The sequence below is a fragment of the Rattus norvegicus genome, chromosome 18 (genome assembly GCF_021556685.1).
Source record: "Rattus norvegicus strain SHRSP/BbbUtx chromosome 18, alternate assembly SHRSP_T2T, whole genome shotgun sequence".
In the NCBI taxonomy this organism is placed as follows: Eukaryota; Metazoa; Chordata; class Mammalia; order Rodentia; family Muridae; genus Rattus; species Rattus norvegicus.
Window position 1 is genome coordinate 77,081,354 of NC_141551.1, and position 16,474 is coordinate 77,097,827.

The window sequence follows — 16,474 nt, forward strand, 5'->3', positions numbered from 1 at the left end:
ATCTCTACCTGTCCAGCATTTGGATTGCAGGCAAATGCAGCCACACCCAGCTTTTCAGGAGAGTGCCGGGGGCAAAGACTTGGGTCCTGGTGCTTTTGTGGGAGGCATTTGACCAACCAAGTTGACTTCCAAGCCCCAGATAGAAGTATTTTATTTTATTTTCCCAACAGTGCCGGTTTCAAGAATTCTGATTAGCGTTTGGGACTTCACTATGGGAGACTTAGTTTATAGGTGAGGAGGCACAGCCTTGTGAAGGAAGTAACCTCAGAATTATCCTATTGGGAATAATTTCATTGATAAATTCAATTCCATAGTTCTTCAGAAAGTTACCACAGGCTACATGGCTTAGTATTGTTAGGAATGTGTTCTTTCATGGACTGGAATTCGTAAATGAAGGAGTCCCAGGCCCTGCTCCAGCAGAGAACTCCAGGGAAGGAGGCTGCTAGTATCGGGAGGATCCTAGGACCTTTGCTTATCACAGAAGGCTACCTACCTCCTTCTCCGTACAGCTTTTCCTCCCGTGTGTGTCTGCAGGTCCTTCATAGTTGGTATTGCATCCACATCTTTTCCTTCGAGAAAGGACACCAGTCATTGAGTCCACACCCGGCCAGCTCCATTGTGGCCTCCTACCATGTAGCTACTCCTTACGTAGTTGCTTGCCAAGGTTCTGGGGTCGATTTAGCAGTGATTTTAATTAACTAGTATGTGCAGATAGCAGGGATTTATCCCCATGAATCACACCAGGCAGAGCACTTTTGGCAAAGACAAGGAGCCTTCTACAGTACATGAAGGATTCACTGTTAGCTAGACAGCCAGCAAGGATCCCAGGCCTGGATATAGCACACAACTGAGGCTTTTTCCTTTAAAAGCCTGAGTGCTTCTTGGTTTTGCCTCTTCTGGATATGAGTCTTTGGCAGTCAGTTAACCTCTGTGGGATACAAGTTGTCAAATGGATCCCCTGTGGACTTACTTAAAAGTCACCAAGCTCTGAACCGAGGCTCTGTAGCTAAGAAACACTATCAATGAGGGTCAGAAGCACTGCACTATGATACATATGAAGACAGCCTGGGAGAAGAAAGAGTTGTAGACACGCCTTTCTTCTGCCCACTGGGGGCCTTTGGTGGTCAGAGGGGCATCAGTGGTAAAGTGATCTACCTACCTCAGTGCTCCCAGAAGTTCGAGGTTTACCTGATGGTCCACAGACAGGTGAGTTGCTGACAGCCACAGCATGGCAGTAGAGCATGTGACAGATTGAGGTCCAGCCACTTGTAGGTCACCATCTCTGGCTGTCGTGGGTATGACCGGACACAAGAAGAGCAGATCCAAGGCCTGTGTTACAGCTGCCTCCTCTGGCATGGAGGGAAACAAGGGGCCACAGGAAGAGGAAGCCTATGGTTTCTGTTGGGTCCATCTCCTTTGGGATGCAGAAAGACTTGAGCAATGATCCAAAACTCTTTCCTCCGCCCTAACTGGTTGGGAGGGAGGGAGTCTCCTGGAGGTATAGGCAGGAAGGGAAGCTCAGAGGGACTGAGCTGGAGTCCCTGGAGGAGAGGGAGAAGCCTGGAGGAGAGAGAAAAGGGTGAGAACAGAGCTTCTAGGCCTCTCCTTCAGGACTGAGGAGAGGTTGACAGTAGAGAGCCCTACTTCCCAGGTGCAAGGGGATAGCAGGAGGCACTTGTGTTTAATTGTGGAATTAGGAGGCTGTGCTAATCACTGAGAGTGAGCAGGATGTTTGTGTCTGGGCACCGAGTAGAGAAGGAAAGCATGTCTGAGGGAAACTGCGGTTCACCTGGGAGGGCAGAGGAGTGATGGCGAGGCTCTCAGGTTTGCAGTGGGTCAACTGCACACCACTGCTTCCTATCTCTCTTCCAGTTTCACCAGCTGCCATCTGATCTGTACAAATAAGAGGACCGTTGTGAAATTAAGAGAAAAGAGAACCATGGAAGGCAGAGAAGGTTGGCTCCATCATTCCTTGCTACCCCAGAGCAATGGTAGAATGAGATTTCTCTATTTTGTGTTGGGCCTCTGGGACACAAAACAGCAGAGGCTGTCCCTGCAGCCAGAGGATCCATGAATGTGTGCTCCAACCTGCAAGCCCAGACTATCCAATCCCTGAGCTTCTGGGTCTAGGCAGAGCAGCCTGGGGTTTCTTTGCTCTGGGCAAGTTCTTCAGCTCCTCTGTTGTCCATTCTCAACTGCAGTTATTTAAAGAATTTCCTTTCACTACAGCATGTCAACACACACACACACACACACACACACACACACACACACACACACCCCAGAGCACCCTGAACCCCAGTCTGGCCTTGCTCTCTGCTCCTTCGCATGATTAAGCGATTAAACCCTTCCTAATCAAAGAGACAGATGAAACGAGTTTATTAATAAAAGTCCCCGTCAGGAAGATTGGAAATGAATGATTAGTAAAATCCACCCCGTTTTACTTATAGACAGACCCCCTCATGGAGAGGCATCTGTGAAGGGCAGGAATTCCCAAGTAGGTTGGGGCTGGAAGCATCTGGAAGCTGTTTGCGAAATGGATTAGGAGTCAGGCTGCACACAGACACCGCCTCCAGCCACAGAGCTCGCTCTGCGGAGGGGAAAATGTGCTGCCTGTTTACAGTGCTGCTTTCCTTCCTCGCTTGTTATCTATTTTATTTCTTCCTTGGTTCCCGGGCTCCCCCACCATCCAGCGCAATTATGTCTGCACAGATCCGCCAGCTGTGGGGCTTGTTAACCATGCCCACCCTACAAGCTGTCAGAAAGCTGAGAAGATCGAGCACGGCCAGGCACACCCTTCTGTGTCCCCTGCAGAACCGGGAAGTGTCACATGTCCATCAGGGGTTGTGAAGGTCTAGGGGCTAGTCAGAGGCAGGCCCAGGGGGGCTTGGGCAGTCTAGACGTACACACAAAACCATTTAGATGTGTGTAGATCTGCACACGCTCATGCACATATCCTCTTTCACACGTGTCCACCACCCAGGCAAGATGGCCAGAACTACAGATCCTATGCCTCACTCAGCGTGTTGTCAAAGGCAGGAGCTCAATGTTCAGAATGTCTGATCTCTCTCTGGAAAACATTCTGCTATGAATACGGCCATCCCCTCCCTACAGTCTCATCCCAAGTCAGTGCTCTCTCTCTGGTGATAGCACAGGGCTTTTGACTGCCGTCAGTTCTGGGTCTTTATGGACTGTTCGTGTGTTAGTCTAAGTTAGTGTGTGGTAGAAGCATTTGTACAAGAAGAACAACCACTGTTTGGCTGTATTTTTTAAATCAAACTATTAACACCAAGCTGATCTACGTGGAAGCCACAGGCAAGGGCAAGATGCAAAGACCTTGTTAGGAAGAGCTGCCACCAGCCATACTAGACAGATCTAGTGTGCACTGTGGTTCAGGAATGAGGAAATCAGACACAGCCAGAACAACTTGAATGTTCAGAAGGAACCTATCTCCTCCTTGTTCCAAGGCTGCAGGCCTGGTGGGTTTTAACCTTGCATCCATGAATGGCAACTGCTTTCAGAGCTAAGGACCCTGGGATTTCACAGGGACCTGTCAGTCACCTGCAGAGCCTCCCTGCAGTAGCCATTCACCTCAACTGTGCCGTGTGCAGGTGTGTTTTACTTTAGTTATCTAAGATTGACCTTTCCGACTGAGAGAATTGGTAGGATAAATAGACACAAGCAAAACAAAACGAACCAGGGGCCAGGAGATTGTGGAACAGAAGCCAGGAGGGGCAACATGGAAACAGGAGACGCTCATGGTACCCCCCGAGTCGGCCCTCACTGTGACTCCCAGCAACAGTTGTTCCAGGAAAGCCCACACAGGACAGAGCTCTGGCAGTCTGAGCACCCTGGCTCTCAATGGCAGACCAGAGCTGGGCCCCGACATCCTTACAATGGGAAATACTGGAAGGCATCGAGGTCATTTGCCCCAAGACCTTGGGGGCTTCCTGCCTTAGCCGTCCTCTGTATATTCTTTCATCCAGAAACTCAGATCACTTGTTCACATTCCCTAACTGTTTGCAGGTTTCTGTGGTGCTACTTGTCTCCACACAGGCACCGTCAGTGTCTCTCTCTACCCATCTGTTGCCTTCTTTTCCTTAAGGACTCTCCTTTTCTGTACCTTTATGGCTGTGTGGTAGAGAAGGCTACAGCAAAATGGCTGTGCATAAGGTCAGTGTTTCTCCAACAATATTTCAATCCTTGCACATGCTCACTCTCTCCTTGCACATGCTCACTCTCCTCTTGCACATGCTCACTCTCCTCTTGCACATGCTCACTCTCCTCTTGCACATGCTCACTCTCCTCTTGCACATGCTCACTCTCCTCTTGCACATGCTCCCTCTCTCCTTGCACATGCTCACTCTCCTCTTGCACATGCTCACTCTCTCCTTGCACATGCTCACTCTCCTCTTGCACATGCTCACTCTCCTCTTGCACATGCTCACTCTCCTCTTGCACATGCTCCCTCTCTCCTTGCACATGCTCACTCTCTCCTTGCACATGCTCACTCTCCTCTTGCACATGCTCACTCTCTCCTTGCACATGCTCACTCTCTCCTTGCACATGCTCACTCTCCTCTTGCACATGCTCACTCTCCTCTTGCACATGCTCACTCTCCTCTTGCACATGCTCACTCTCCTCTTGCACATGCTCACTCTCCTCTTGCACAGGCTCACTCTCCTCTTGCACAGGCTCACTCTCCTCTTGCACAGGCTCACTCTCCTCTTGCACATGCTCACTCTCCTCTTGCACATGCTCCCTCTCTCCTTACACATGCTCACTCTCTCCTTGCACATGCTCCCTCTCCTCTTGCACATGCTGACTCAGCCACACATCCTCCTCATCTCTTCTGCACTGGTCCCATGTTCGAACATAAGGGATAGATTACAAGTCAACAATGGAATCTCAGCGTCTGCATACTTTTCTCAGTCATTAAGGTGGGAGGAAGCCCTGCTGCTGGAGGCCAGTTCAGTGACATTGCCTTTGTGTTGAGGTCTTGTAGGCTCCTCAGGGTAGGCCCCTGTGCTAACTGTGTTCTGCTTTCCCTTGTACCCTGAGACAAATCCATTCTCTGTAGGTTCTCAGGGCAGCTGAAGGAGAATGTAGCCTTTCAGCCCTCTGCATGAACAACAGCTGCTACAGAAGACAGAGTGATACAAAGGACTTACTGCCAGAGAAGAGATTAGCAGTAATTGCAGAGTGGTGCTTCTTCTGGTCCATGCTAAGCCCCAGGGTATTTCTGCTGGAGTCCTGAGGTGCCCATAGCATTATCCTCAACATAACCTTCATCAACTGATGTCTTTTTACAGTATTGGCTGTTGGACCAGGCAGACACATGTCCTCACAGTCGGTCATCCCTCACTCCCACTGCCCTCTGCGACCCATAGGGAAGAGGAAGACCTGACAATAGGAGTGGTGTGGAAATAGCTCTATACAAAGAGGGAAGATGGGGAGTTAAGGGACCATAAGTGAGGCTCATTTTGGAGGTAAGATCTCAACTTTGCAGGTCAAAGCTGGTGGCAGATGAAGGGCGAGATGATAGTACTGAGTACTAATGATAATGATGAGTACTTGGCAGGGTCCATGTGAGGCACCCACAGACTAAGTCTACTTCAGGAATATTAGAGTTTATCATCACCGCACTGAAAGAAGGCAGCTAGAAGCTACAGGCTGAGAGCCACATCTAAAGCGTTTAACGACATGCACAAAGGCCTCCAGAAATTGATGTGCAAACACATCCACCAACAAAGACATCGGGTCCTGTGCCCTGCATTGGCCAAGATGTTCGTGGCTTTATATCAGATAGATGGAATTGATCATGCTGTTACTTGGAATTTATGTGGTGCTCAGCATCTTCTAAATAGTTTACTACGTTGAGTGGTTCATTACAGGTCCCCTGTGTATGGGTTAATATGAGTAACCAAGGCTTCAAACATTGAAGGAATCCATCTGGCACTCCCATTATCTTCAAGGTTCAGCCTTCAATTAAAAAAAAAAACTTCTGATACTAAGGTTTGCAGATTAGCAATTCTAAGACCAGCCACACCCTGTTTATGCATTTTGTTTTGATGCTGTATGGGACTCAGGACCTCATGCATGTTGAAGAAGTATCCCACATTGTCTGTCTGTCTCAAGATGTTGCTTCCTGTGTTTATTAACATGCTATACACTCAGCTCCCAGTGGCATCTTGGAAAGCCTTATGCTAGGCATCACACACATACATGATAGAACATGACCTGAAGATTGCAATAGCTAAGCAAAGAGTTTAGCATGTTTGCCATACTCCACATGTGACATCATAAAATGATGCTATCAGGATTCAAAAACATAGGCAAAGCATGAGCAAAGAGAAAGGAATTGGGGAAAAGAAGCAGCCAGAGGAGAGAGTGTCCATCAACATCAGAATTACACAGGAAGGAAAGACAGACCATTATGCTGGATGAGTAATCAAGAATTGATATGCTTGCCCATAGCACATGCAGACATAGGCACTGTATTTTAAGTGCAATAGATGGTAATAGAACAAAGATTGAACATGTCACAGTTTCCCAATGCTTATCAGAAGAGCTGATGTGGTATAGGACACAGAAGGGCATTTCAGAGAAAAAAGAATGAGAGTCAAAGAGATGCTTCATGATGAAAGTGCCACGACTAAACAGAAAGACGACAAATTCTAAGCATTGGACACTTAATAATATCATTTCAAAATGCACGAAGGGAAAATAGATGTTCTAGAAGTAAACTTGGTCGATACCGTGTAGTATGTAGAAAATTCAGCCCTAAGCAGGCTGGATGGGCACTGGTGTGAACTGGCCACACCAGATTAATAGAATTTTGTACCATCACCAACACAATGCATCTTCTTTTTCCTAAGTAAATGTTCTCTCTCTTCTCTCTCTCTCTCTCTCTCTCTCTCTCTCTCTGTCTCTCTCTCTCTGCCTTCGCATGTGCGGATGCTCTAGAAGGTCAAAAGAGGGTATGACTCCTCTGAAACAACAGTTGTGAGCTGCCCAATGTGTTTCTGGGAGCTTAACTCAAGCCCAATCATAAGAATGTGAATACATACAGAGCATTTGTGGAGACATAGGCGACCATGAAGCGCCAGAGAGTGTGATCTGAATTAAGCATCAGTAAGAAGGAGTCTGAGCAACCGTGAGGTATTTGTAAACCAGACACCATGTTCTTAAAACAAAACAAGAATGAAACAGTCAGGCAAACAAAGAACAATAAAATACAATATATAAGAATTCACTCTGTCCCATGGAAACTATGTTCAGGCTGCAGTAGCAGAACTAAATACAGACACTCAAAGAATGAGTGTTGACCTCCTACCTGAAGAAAGGAAGAGGAAGACGGGAAAGTTCAAACCAAATAAACAGAAGAGATGAAATAGGAAAGATTAGAGAGAACATCAATGGGGTGGAAAACAGAAATACAATAGAAGAAAATCATTGAAATCCAAAACAGGTTTTTTGAAAAGATCAATAAAATTGATAAATCTCTAGACAGAATAATCAATAAAAAGGGAAGACAATTTATCAATATCAGCAATGAGAGAGATGACATCACTAATGATTTTGCAGATATTGAAGAAAGAAAATATTGTGAACTTTGTGCCAATAAATTTGACGCCCTCCACAATCAGCTGATGGACAGTTCTGTGAAGGGCATCCACTCCTAAACTCAATCAGAAAGAAACCCAATAGGTTGTTAACATAAGATGTATGCTTAAATGTTCCCAATACTCTAAGGCTTCACTGGTGATTTCTAAATAAAATTTTAAGGAAAAAAATCAGTTGCTTCTATGAACACAATTCCAACAAGAGGAAGAAGATAGAATATATCCCCAATTATTTCTTTGGACAAGTTTGTGGTTTCCAAATGATAGACGTTACATAAAGCTATGAGCTAAAACTCTCATGGCCTAGGACTACTCAGCCTAGCAATAGCAGCATCATGAAGATCAATAGGGAAGTGAGATTTTAGAATGTAAGATTTAACATTGGAAAAATCAATTCACAAACCTGAGGAAGAGAAAAGTACATGATTATTCCAATAGGTTCAGAGAGTTGGCATCCAACACCTATTCTTGACACCCACAGCCAGCGAGGAGGGCAGTTGATCAAAGCTTCCAACTGAAATCAGGATCAAAATGGGAATGTCCTCCCTTGTCATGTGTTCAGTATTATACCAGAGGCCTAGCTATCTTCTTTCCACATGGTTATTTCCCATGTCCTGTTTGGCCTTAACTCTCCGATTGACATGGCCTAGAGTCGCCGGAGAAGAGAGTCTTGACCGAGGGATTACTCAGAACAGATTTCTCTTGGGGGATTGTCTTGATTGTGAATTGATGTGGGGGGGAGGGCTGCTCACATTGGGCTAGCTCTTGGCTATATAGGAAGTCTACCTAGGAGTGAACCTGTGAGAAAGTTATCAATAGTTTTCCTCTATGGTTCCTACTCTGCTACGTCCTGAGCTGTGAGCGAGTCCCTGATTAAGTGTGATTCTGCAACACCAAGCGGGCCTGTCTCAAGGTCTCTTGTCTGGGCTTCCTTCCTGCTGCACCTTCCCCCATGGATGGGTTATAACTGGAATGTATATCCTGAAGGAAAAATAAGCCCTTTCCTCTCCCAAGTTGCTTTTGCTCAGTATTTTATGACAGTATCAAAGATCAAATTAGAACACCTGTAAACATACACTTATATCCGATATAGAGGTGTCTTTGTGCAGGCGTTTCAAAGAATACAGGTGTGCTTCTGTGTACAGTTGTTTCCTATTGCAATGGCCATTTATGTCAATTTGACACAAGCCAGAGTCATTTGGGAAGAGGAAACCTCAATTGAGAAAATGCCCCCACCAGATTGGTTTGTAGGCAAGCCCGTGGTGCATTTTCTTAATGGGTGGTTGATATGGAAAGGTCCAGCCTAATTGTGTGTGGTGCCACCTTTGGATGGGTGGTTCTGGGTGCTGTAAGAAAGTGGGATGAACAAGTCCTGAGAACAAGCCAGTCAGTGATCCACCATGGCCTTGGCATCCGTTTCTGCCTCCAGGTTCCTGCCCTAAGCGATGGAGTGAGATCTGAAAATTGTAACCCAAAAAAACCCCTTTCATCCCAAAGTTGCTTATGGTCATGGTGTCTTAGCACAGCAATAGAAACCCTAACACACATACATACGATTGTTTCATGCATACAGTTGTATCCTACACGCAGAGGATCTTTACATGTAATGTTTTGAGGTAGCCTGACAAATCTGAACATATCAGGCTTAGGAGATGACCATGAGTTTTCCAGCCATGGTACAAGCTAGTACAGCCGGTATGGAACACACATTGGTGCTTATGTACATTTAAATAGAGGGAAACCATGGGTTTCTGTGCAGACGTGGCCAAATCTAAGATCCACACCAGTCACGATCAATTTGGAAAAGTGACATAAAAGGACCATGTGGGTCTTTGGGGGGTTAAACCCCAAGTTCCCAAGAAACATGCATCCCAAGAAGTACAAGAGGAAAAAGGCGCAGCCACAAGTTCCAAAAGTGTGATACCCATGCCAAGGCCACTGTGACAAACGGAAAACGGATGGCCATCCTTACACAAGGCCAAAGGAGGTCCAGCCTTATAAAAGGCCAAAGGATGGCAATCCTTATACAAGGACAAATGAGGTAGAATCTCAAAGTGTGTCACCTGTAAGCTGTATGGACTTTCTGTCATCGTCTGACTCAACCATGACAACACACTTGTGGCCACACTGCCAAGGGTTGAAGTTCAAACAAGGTCCTGGCTGTATCTCTGGCTCCCAAAGGTTCCCAGGTCCTTTTGAAGGCCCCGTCATAAAGATATCTGCCAAGTGACAACAGATGAACTAGCACAGTCTCCCAGCTGTTGCCTGCAATTCAATGGTCTCCCATGCTGTTTTGTCAAATAAATCTGAAGCAGGGAAAAAATAAAAGTTAAATACATACCCCTGTAACCTACCCTTTCTATGTCCAGAAACTTGACTGAGATGAAGGAAAAAAAACCCATGTGAAATTCGAGCATAAGTACTCATAGCATCTGTGTTTGGAATGACTAAAAGAAGTTGGGAAAGATAAGTTGGAAACCATGAGATGTCTGCCAAAATTGGAGCAGAAATATACTCAAGTGAACCAAGGACTATTCGGTGAAAGGATGGAGTGGCCATACAGCACCGTGGATAGATCTCAGAATAGTTATACTGTCCTATGGGAACAAAAGTGCAGACAGCATGGTCCCATCAGGAAAACAGGAGCACATGGACTCATGGAGAAAGATGAGGAGGAATAAAGTAGTCACAGTGAGGCAGCTGGGTGAGTGAACGCGGTGGCTGAAGTTCACCATGCTGACTGGGGCAGTGACTTCAAGGGTGCATGTATAAAGTCCATCACGAGAGCAATGACACCACACCCCCTGAACTCGTGGGCATCCTTGTAGGCCGATGATGTAACCATGCAGATATCTGAGAACTAAAGACAGAGGCAGCTTTTCAAGATCTCATAAGTGGCCATTTGCTAATAATTATTTGATGTCATTTCATCATAGTTAGATAATTGCATAGTGTGACATCCGGGCCGTTGACTGGAATGCTTTCTATAGCACAGTATGTGGCTCCGAAAGAAACCCAAATCTCATATGGATGAGAAGCTCTACCCTAATTGCCTCTCACATGAGTGTTTTGCATATCTAAACATCATACTTGATGGAGAACACTTCTAGATTTTTAGGTCTATATCAAATTATTCTCACATCAAAATTCAAAATATTCTTTACACCCAGGGCATCCTCTAAGGTCCACAAGACATTGCCTGCATCTACTGGGGTGCCACAGCTGGTGAGTCCACTGCCAGGGAGTGGGGTGGTAAGGCCATCTGGCTAATTATAGCTTTGCCGGAAGATGCATTCTCTATAGAAAGTCAAACCCGACTGGAATGATGGTCAAGATCTTCATAAAGAAAAAATAAAGTTCGTTCCCCACCCCCATTTCAGATGCAGTAAAACAACCAAGAAAAGTGGTTAGGATTATGTCTCTGAGTTCCAGAATTATCCCAATACCCACCTTAAGGTATCAAGTTTACTGCGTAAGAACAGGTTCACGTCTTTGGACCTGAAGCTGCTGAACACACACCCAGTTAGCAAACCCACGTTGTAGGATCGTTTTATTGCACACAATGCTAGGATTCCTTAGTTGAGCATTCTTCAGTGTTGTTGTTGAACAGCTTTCACGTATTCTGGATTCCATTTAGGGCCAAGTCTTAGAAGGGCCCTCACCAGCACCTTATGTGTTACTTTCTATTGCTGCATTATTCTACTGATAAAGGACACATGCTTTCCCTCCACCAGACACCCCATGCAAGCACAGAATTAAACCTAGTGGGTCAGAGAATACAAGCATACCAAAGTATCAGAGGGGTCTCTGGGAAAGGAAGTTGGTGGTGTGTGAGTGGGGAGGGATAAGAGAGGATAATGGAAAGAGACTATCAAACCCGATTATACGAATAAATGAGATCATCAAATAATAAATAATAATAGGGTAGACAGTTCTTCAGGAATAAGTCCCAAAGTAGACCTGTGACATCTATATAAACATACATATAACCCCTACATGCACATGTACACATACACACACACACACACACACACACTCACAAGTTACTAGCTTGTGTTAAGGTTTTGTTAGTCACACCATCATAATCTGTTAGATGTGCTTATGCCCACTTCCTTTTGCCTACTTAAAATTGCATCTGTGCTCATTACAGAAAGCCTTAGCTCACAGGTAAGTTTTGTTTTACATGCCACACTGGGTTTATCCCTAAGCATTGCAGAAATTTAAAAAAGAAAAAGGTAAGAAAATTGTAGGTGTGAAACTGCACTGGAAGTGTGTTAATGAGATGAGACAGGTCAGTGGGTAAAGTGCCTGTTGTACAACCCTGAGGACCTGAGTTCAGATCCCCAGTACCCCTGTAACACTGTGTGACTTTAACTTCAGTGCTGGGGGACACAGACTGGTAGATTTCCAAAACTTAGTATCCATTGAGCCAAGCAGAAATGGTAAACTCACTGAGAAACTCTGTCTCAAAAAATGAAGTGAGGAGGATAGATGAATTTACCCTAAAGTCCACCTCTGACCTCCACATATATGTGTTCCACACATACAGTCACTGCTGAATGTGCCAGAACACGCATGGATACACAATACAAGAATGCACAGCCTTTTGAAGCAATATCTAGATGCTAACAAAATGGCAGAGCAGGCTGCTCCGTCCCAGGATAGCCTCACCTTCAGCCACAGCTGTATGAATGGGCCTTCATTTCCAGTTACCTGTCTTGCCAAGAACCCACCACCACAGGTACAGATGGGCCTGCGCACAAGCCGCATTAGTGTATTATTATTGCCTAAGCAATGGTTCCATGATGGCCATAGAAGAAAAGATTGGTAATTTACAAAGGAAGTCAATAACTGAATAAAGTGTCCCTAACTAGCCATGAGCTGGCAGGTTGATAGTCCATTACCCTGTCAGCCACACCACAGTCTGACTGAGGCGTCAAGCAGTGGACATGCTGCCCTGGTTGCTGGTTCACATGGCCCCCCTCTGGCTATATCATCCCGCTTCCCTACTTTCGCCAAGCCTCGTCACGTGCTCGTGGAGATACATATTTCCCATCACATCAATCCCTAGAGTGGTGGGGCTTGGCTCAGCCATGGGACAGCTGCCCGTGAGACAGCTTCCAGTCACAGTGACAGCACCAGTGGTGACAGCACCATGTCACTTGGGCTCCTGGCAGCTGATCCTCGGTAGACAGCGCTGTCAGGGAAGCAGGGACTTCCACATGCACGGACGAAATTAACTTCTGTGAGCCTGACATTTCCCACAATCAATACTCACAGGGTCCTTGTCTCCAGGATCAAAATTCATAAATCAAAAGCAGAAAGCATGAAATAAGGTATTTGATAAATCCATTAACTGGAGTGGCAATGTACTTCTGTTGTGCTGTCCAAAGTCTACTGAAGGAGCAAACCCCGTCAGGCCTGTTTCATGGAGAAGGTATGGGAGGTCCCACCATGGCTGCGTGGTATCCAGAGAATGCTCTATTTACTAATGTGTATATTCATTTCAAAATAGCAATTTGACCTATATTCTTGCCCTAGGGTCCTAGCTGGGTGGGAAACTGAAGCAGAGTTTGTCCAGGATATGGAAATACACTTTATGATTTTGCTGGATATAAGATGCCCACTGCCTTGTCATAAATGGGAATAATAAACATCACACACACACACACACACACACACACACACACACATACACACACACTACATACACATATACACATATATACACATACATACACACATATACATATACATACACACACACAGACACACACATACACATGCACACACACATATACACACATACACACACATACACATGCACACACATATACACACATACACACACATACACACATATACACACATATACGCACACATACATGCACATACATACACAGTACACACATACATACATATACATACACACATACATATACATACACACATACACACATGCACATACACATACACACATACACACATACATACACATGCACACACACATACACACACATACATATATATACACACATAGACATACATACATATATATACACACATAGACATACATACACACACATGCACACACATACACACATACATACATATACATACACACATACATACATATACATACACACATAGACACACATGCACACACATGCACACACATGCACACATACACACACAAACATATACATACACACAGACACACAGACACACACATGCACACACACATACACACATACATATATATACACACATAGACATACATAGACACACATGCACACACATACACATACATACATATACATACACACATAGACACACATTCACACACATACATACACATACACACACACACACTACAGTTTATCTATGGCAGTTGTGTACAGTCATACAGGATAGATAGATAGATAGATAGATAGATAGATAGATAGATAGATAGATAGATAGATAGATGGATGGATGGATGGACTCTGTGTCCTAGCTAATCCTAGAGGATGCATTGGCAGATAGAAGTTGTGAACTCAAGGCTCTGCCCCTTTCTCATGCCTCAGTAGGAAAATAGAGAGACGAAAAGCAATTAAGCATCTAAAATACACAATGCCCTCTCCTTGACCATGAGTCATGTCCCCTGCGGCTGTCACGCATGCTTTATGGCTCATGCCGCACATTTTATGACAGTACTGCATCTGAGTAGGCCTTCTCCCTACTGGCCTATCAATCAAACCCTCAAGAGTTAAGTGCAGACCTTAACTCTCCTTTTACTGAGCTAGGGGCACAAACTGAAAAGTTTCAAACCCCAAACACCCATCTAAGAATAATTGTGGATGTTACTTTCATTTAAAAGTTAATAAACCTGAATGATGGTGGCTCGCACGGATGGACAGGACACAGAGGGAAAAGCAAGGGATTCTGCCCTGCTACAGTGTTGCAACTCAAAGGATCAAGGATGCCTGGTTTTGAGAAATTAGAAGGAAGCAAGTGGAGCCCTGCATTGTGCTCTTAACCTGTACACACAGGGGAAGGGGCCAGAAAGGCATCTTGGCCAGTGGTTGCCCTTGCTGCCAAGTAGGGTGATCTGAGTTTATCTTCCACCCTGTCCCCAGGACACACACGGTAGAAAAAGAAAACTAACTCCCACAGGTTGTTTCCTAACCTACTCTCTGTCTCTCTCTGTCTCTCTTTGTCTCTGTCTCTCTCTGTCTCTGTCTCTGTCTCTCTCTCTCTCTCTCTCTCACACACACACACACACATACACACACACACACACACACACACACGCATGTACAGAGTCACCCAGGCACAAAGCACACACACAAAATAAGTGAATGAATTTTTTTTGGGGGGGGGAGAAGAGTTTCTTTCCGTGTTCCAGATGAACATTCATAGCAGTTTTATGAATTGGGATTAATTTTGAGGTGATAACATGTTTTAGACTCTCCAGAAGTTACAGACGAGTTCCTAGTCCCTAGTGCTTATAAACACCTTCTCTGGAATGTTGGCCCCAAGTTAGGTCACTTCCAGAATGCATAGTTGTGGGAAAGTCTCTCTGTTCTGTAGACACTCGCTGAGAGCATGTAATGTTGGGGCGAGTCTGCCTATTGTCCGTGGTCTGTGGCAATGCCTGAGTCTGAGCTGATTTGAGGTAGCTCCCTGAAGCACACTGTCCCCCCAAAGAAAACCCCCTACTAACTGTCATTTGCTACACATGGGAAAACTGACTGATGCTTAAGGAAGGGCTGAGTTTCTAGAGACACGAAGCAGCTTCTTTGCTTTCCCAGAAACCCCTGGAGTTTTCTTTTGGGCTTCTCAGAATCCAGATGACCATCTTTGTCCTCTCTGAGAAGACAGAATGGAACTGCAGTGCTGAGAGCTGGAGAGGAGCATGGCAGCAAGGCAGAAGCCTGACCAGGGCACCCGGAACATCTCAAGGCTGAGGGGAGAAAGTGACTCCAGGGAGAGTGAACAGAAACAGGCTCAGGAAGCAGGGGATGAGGAAGCTTCCCTAGGGAGGCGGTGTAGCCTCCTGTCGTCCCAGCACAGATCACTCTGCCTTTGGTGTTTGCCAGTTTTTGAAAAAGACAGGTAACCCGATGTGGCTAGAATCACAGGACATGTGGGCCTCGGAGGGGCATGTTGCTGTAAAATTATAAAAAATAAAAGGCTGTCTTCTTCCCCTGCTAGATCTGGCACTGCAATGCCCCAAGATATCTGGTAGACATCTTGCCAGAAACACACATCTCAACTCTGTGGCGGCCCAGTGTCTCTGCTGCCACACACTCTCCCAAACTCAATTCTCCACAAGAAAGAACACAACACAATAACCTTTGATCCAATTGATAAGGTATAATTGCCCACTTAAACATACAAAGCCCTGTACACATCCTTCCCTTAAGAACATTCATAACAACCTGAAAATACACAGAGTGGAATCTTAACATCAGCCTCCATGTTCTCTCCTCAGCTTCTCTTGCAGTCTCCTCCGGTCTCCCGTCCTTTCTGTTTCAGTCTCCTACTCTTCTCCCCAACTTTTCTCCCACCTATCCCTCCTTCTTGTCCAGTGATAGGCCTCATTCTGTCTTGTACCTGCCTCACCTTTATGACATCATCTCCTAGGGGCAGAAATGGATTGGGGCTGAGGAGGTGCTGGGGGCAGGGCTGAATAGATGAGGACATCAGGGCTGGTCAGGTGAAGGGGATGGCAGGGCAGGTGATGGAAGAAAGGCTGAGCAAGTGAGGGAGATAGGGCTGGAGAAGTAATAGAGGCAGTTTTGAAGGCAGGGCTGGGCAGGAGAAGGGGCAAATATGGAGGCCAGACAGTAGATGAGGGAAGTGGG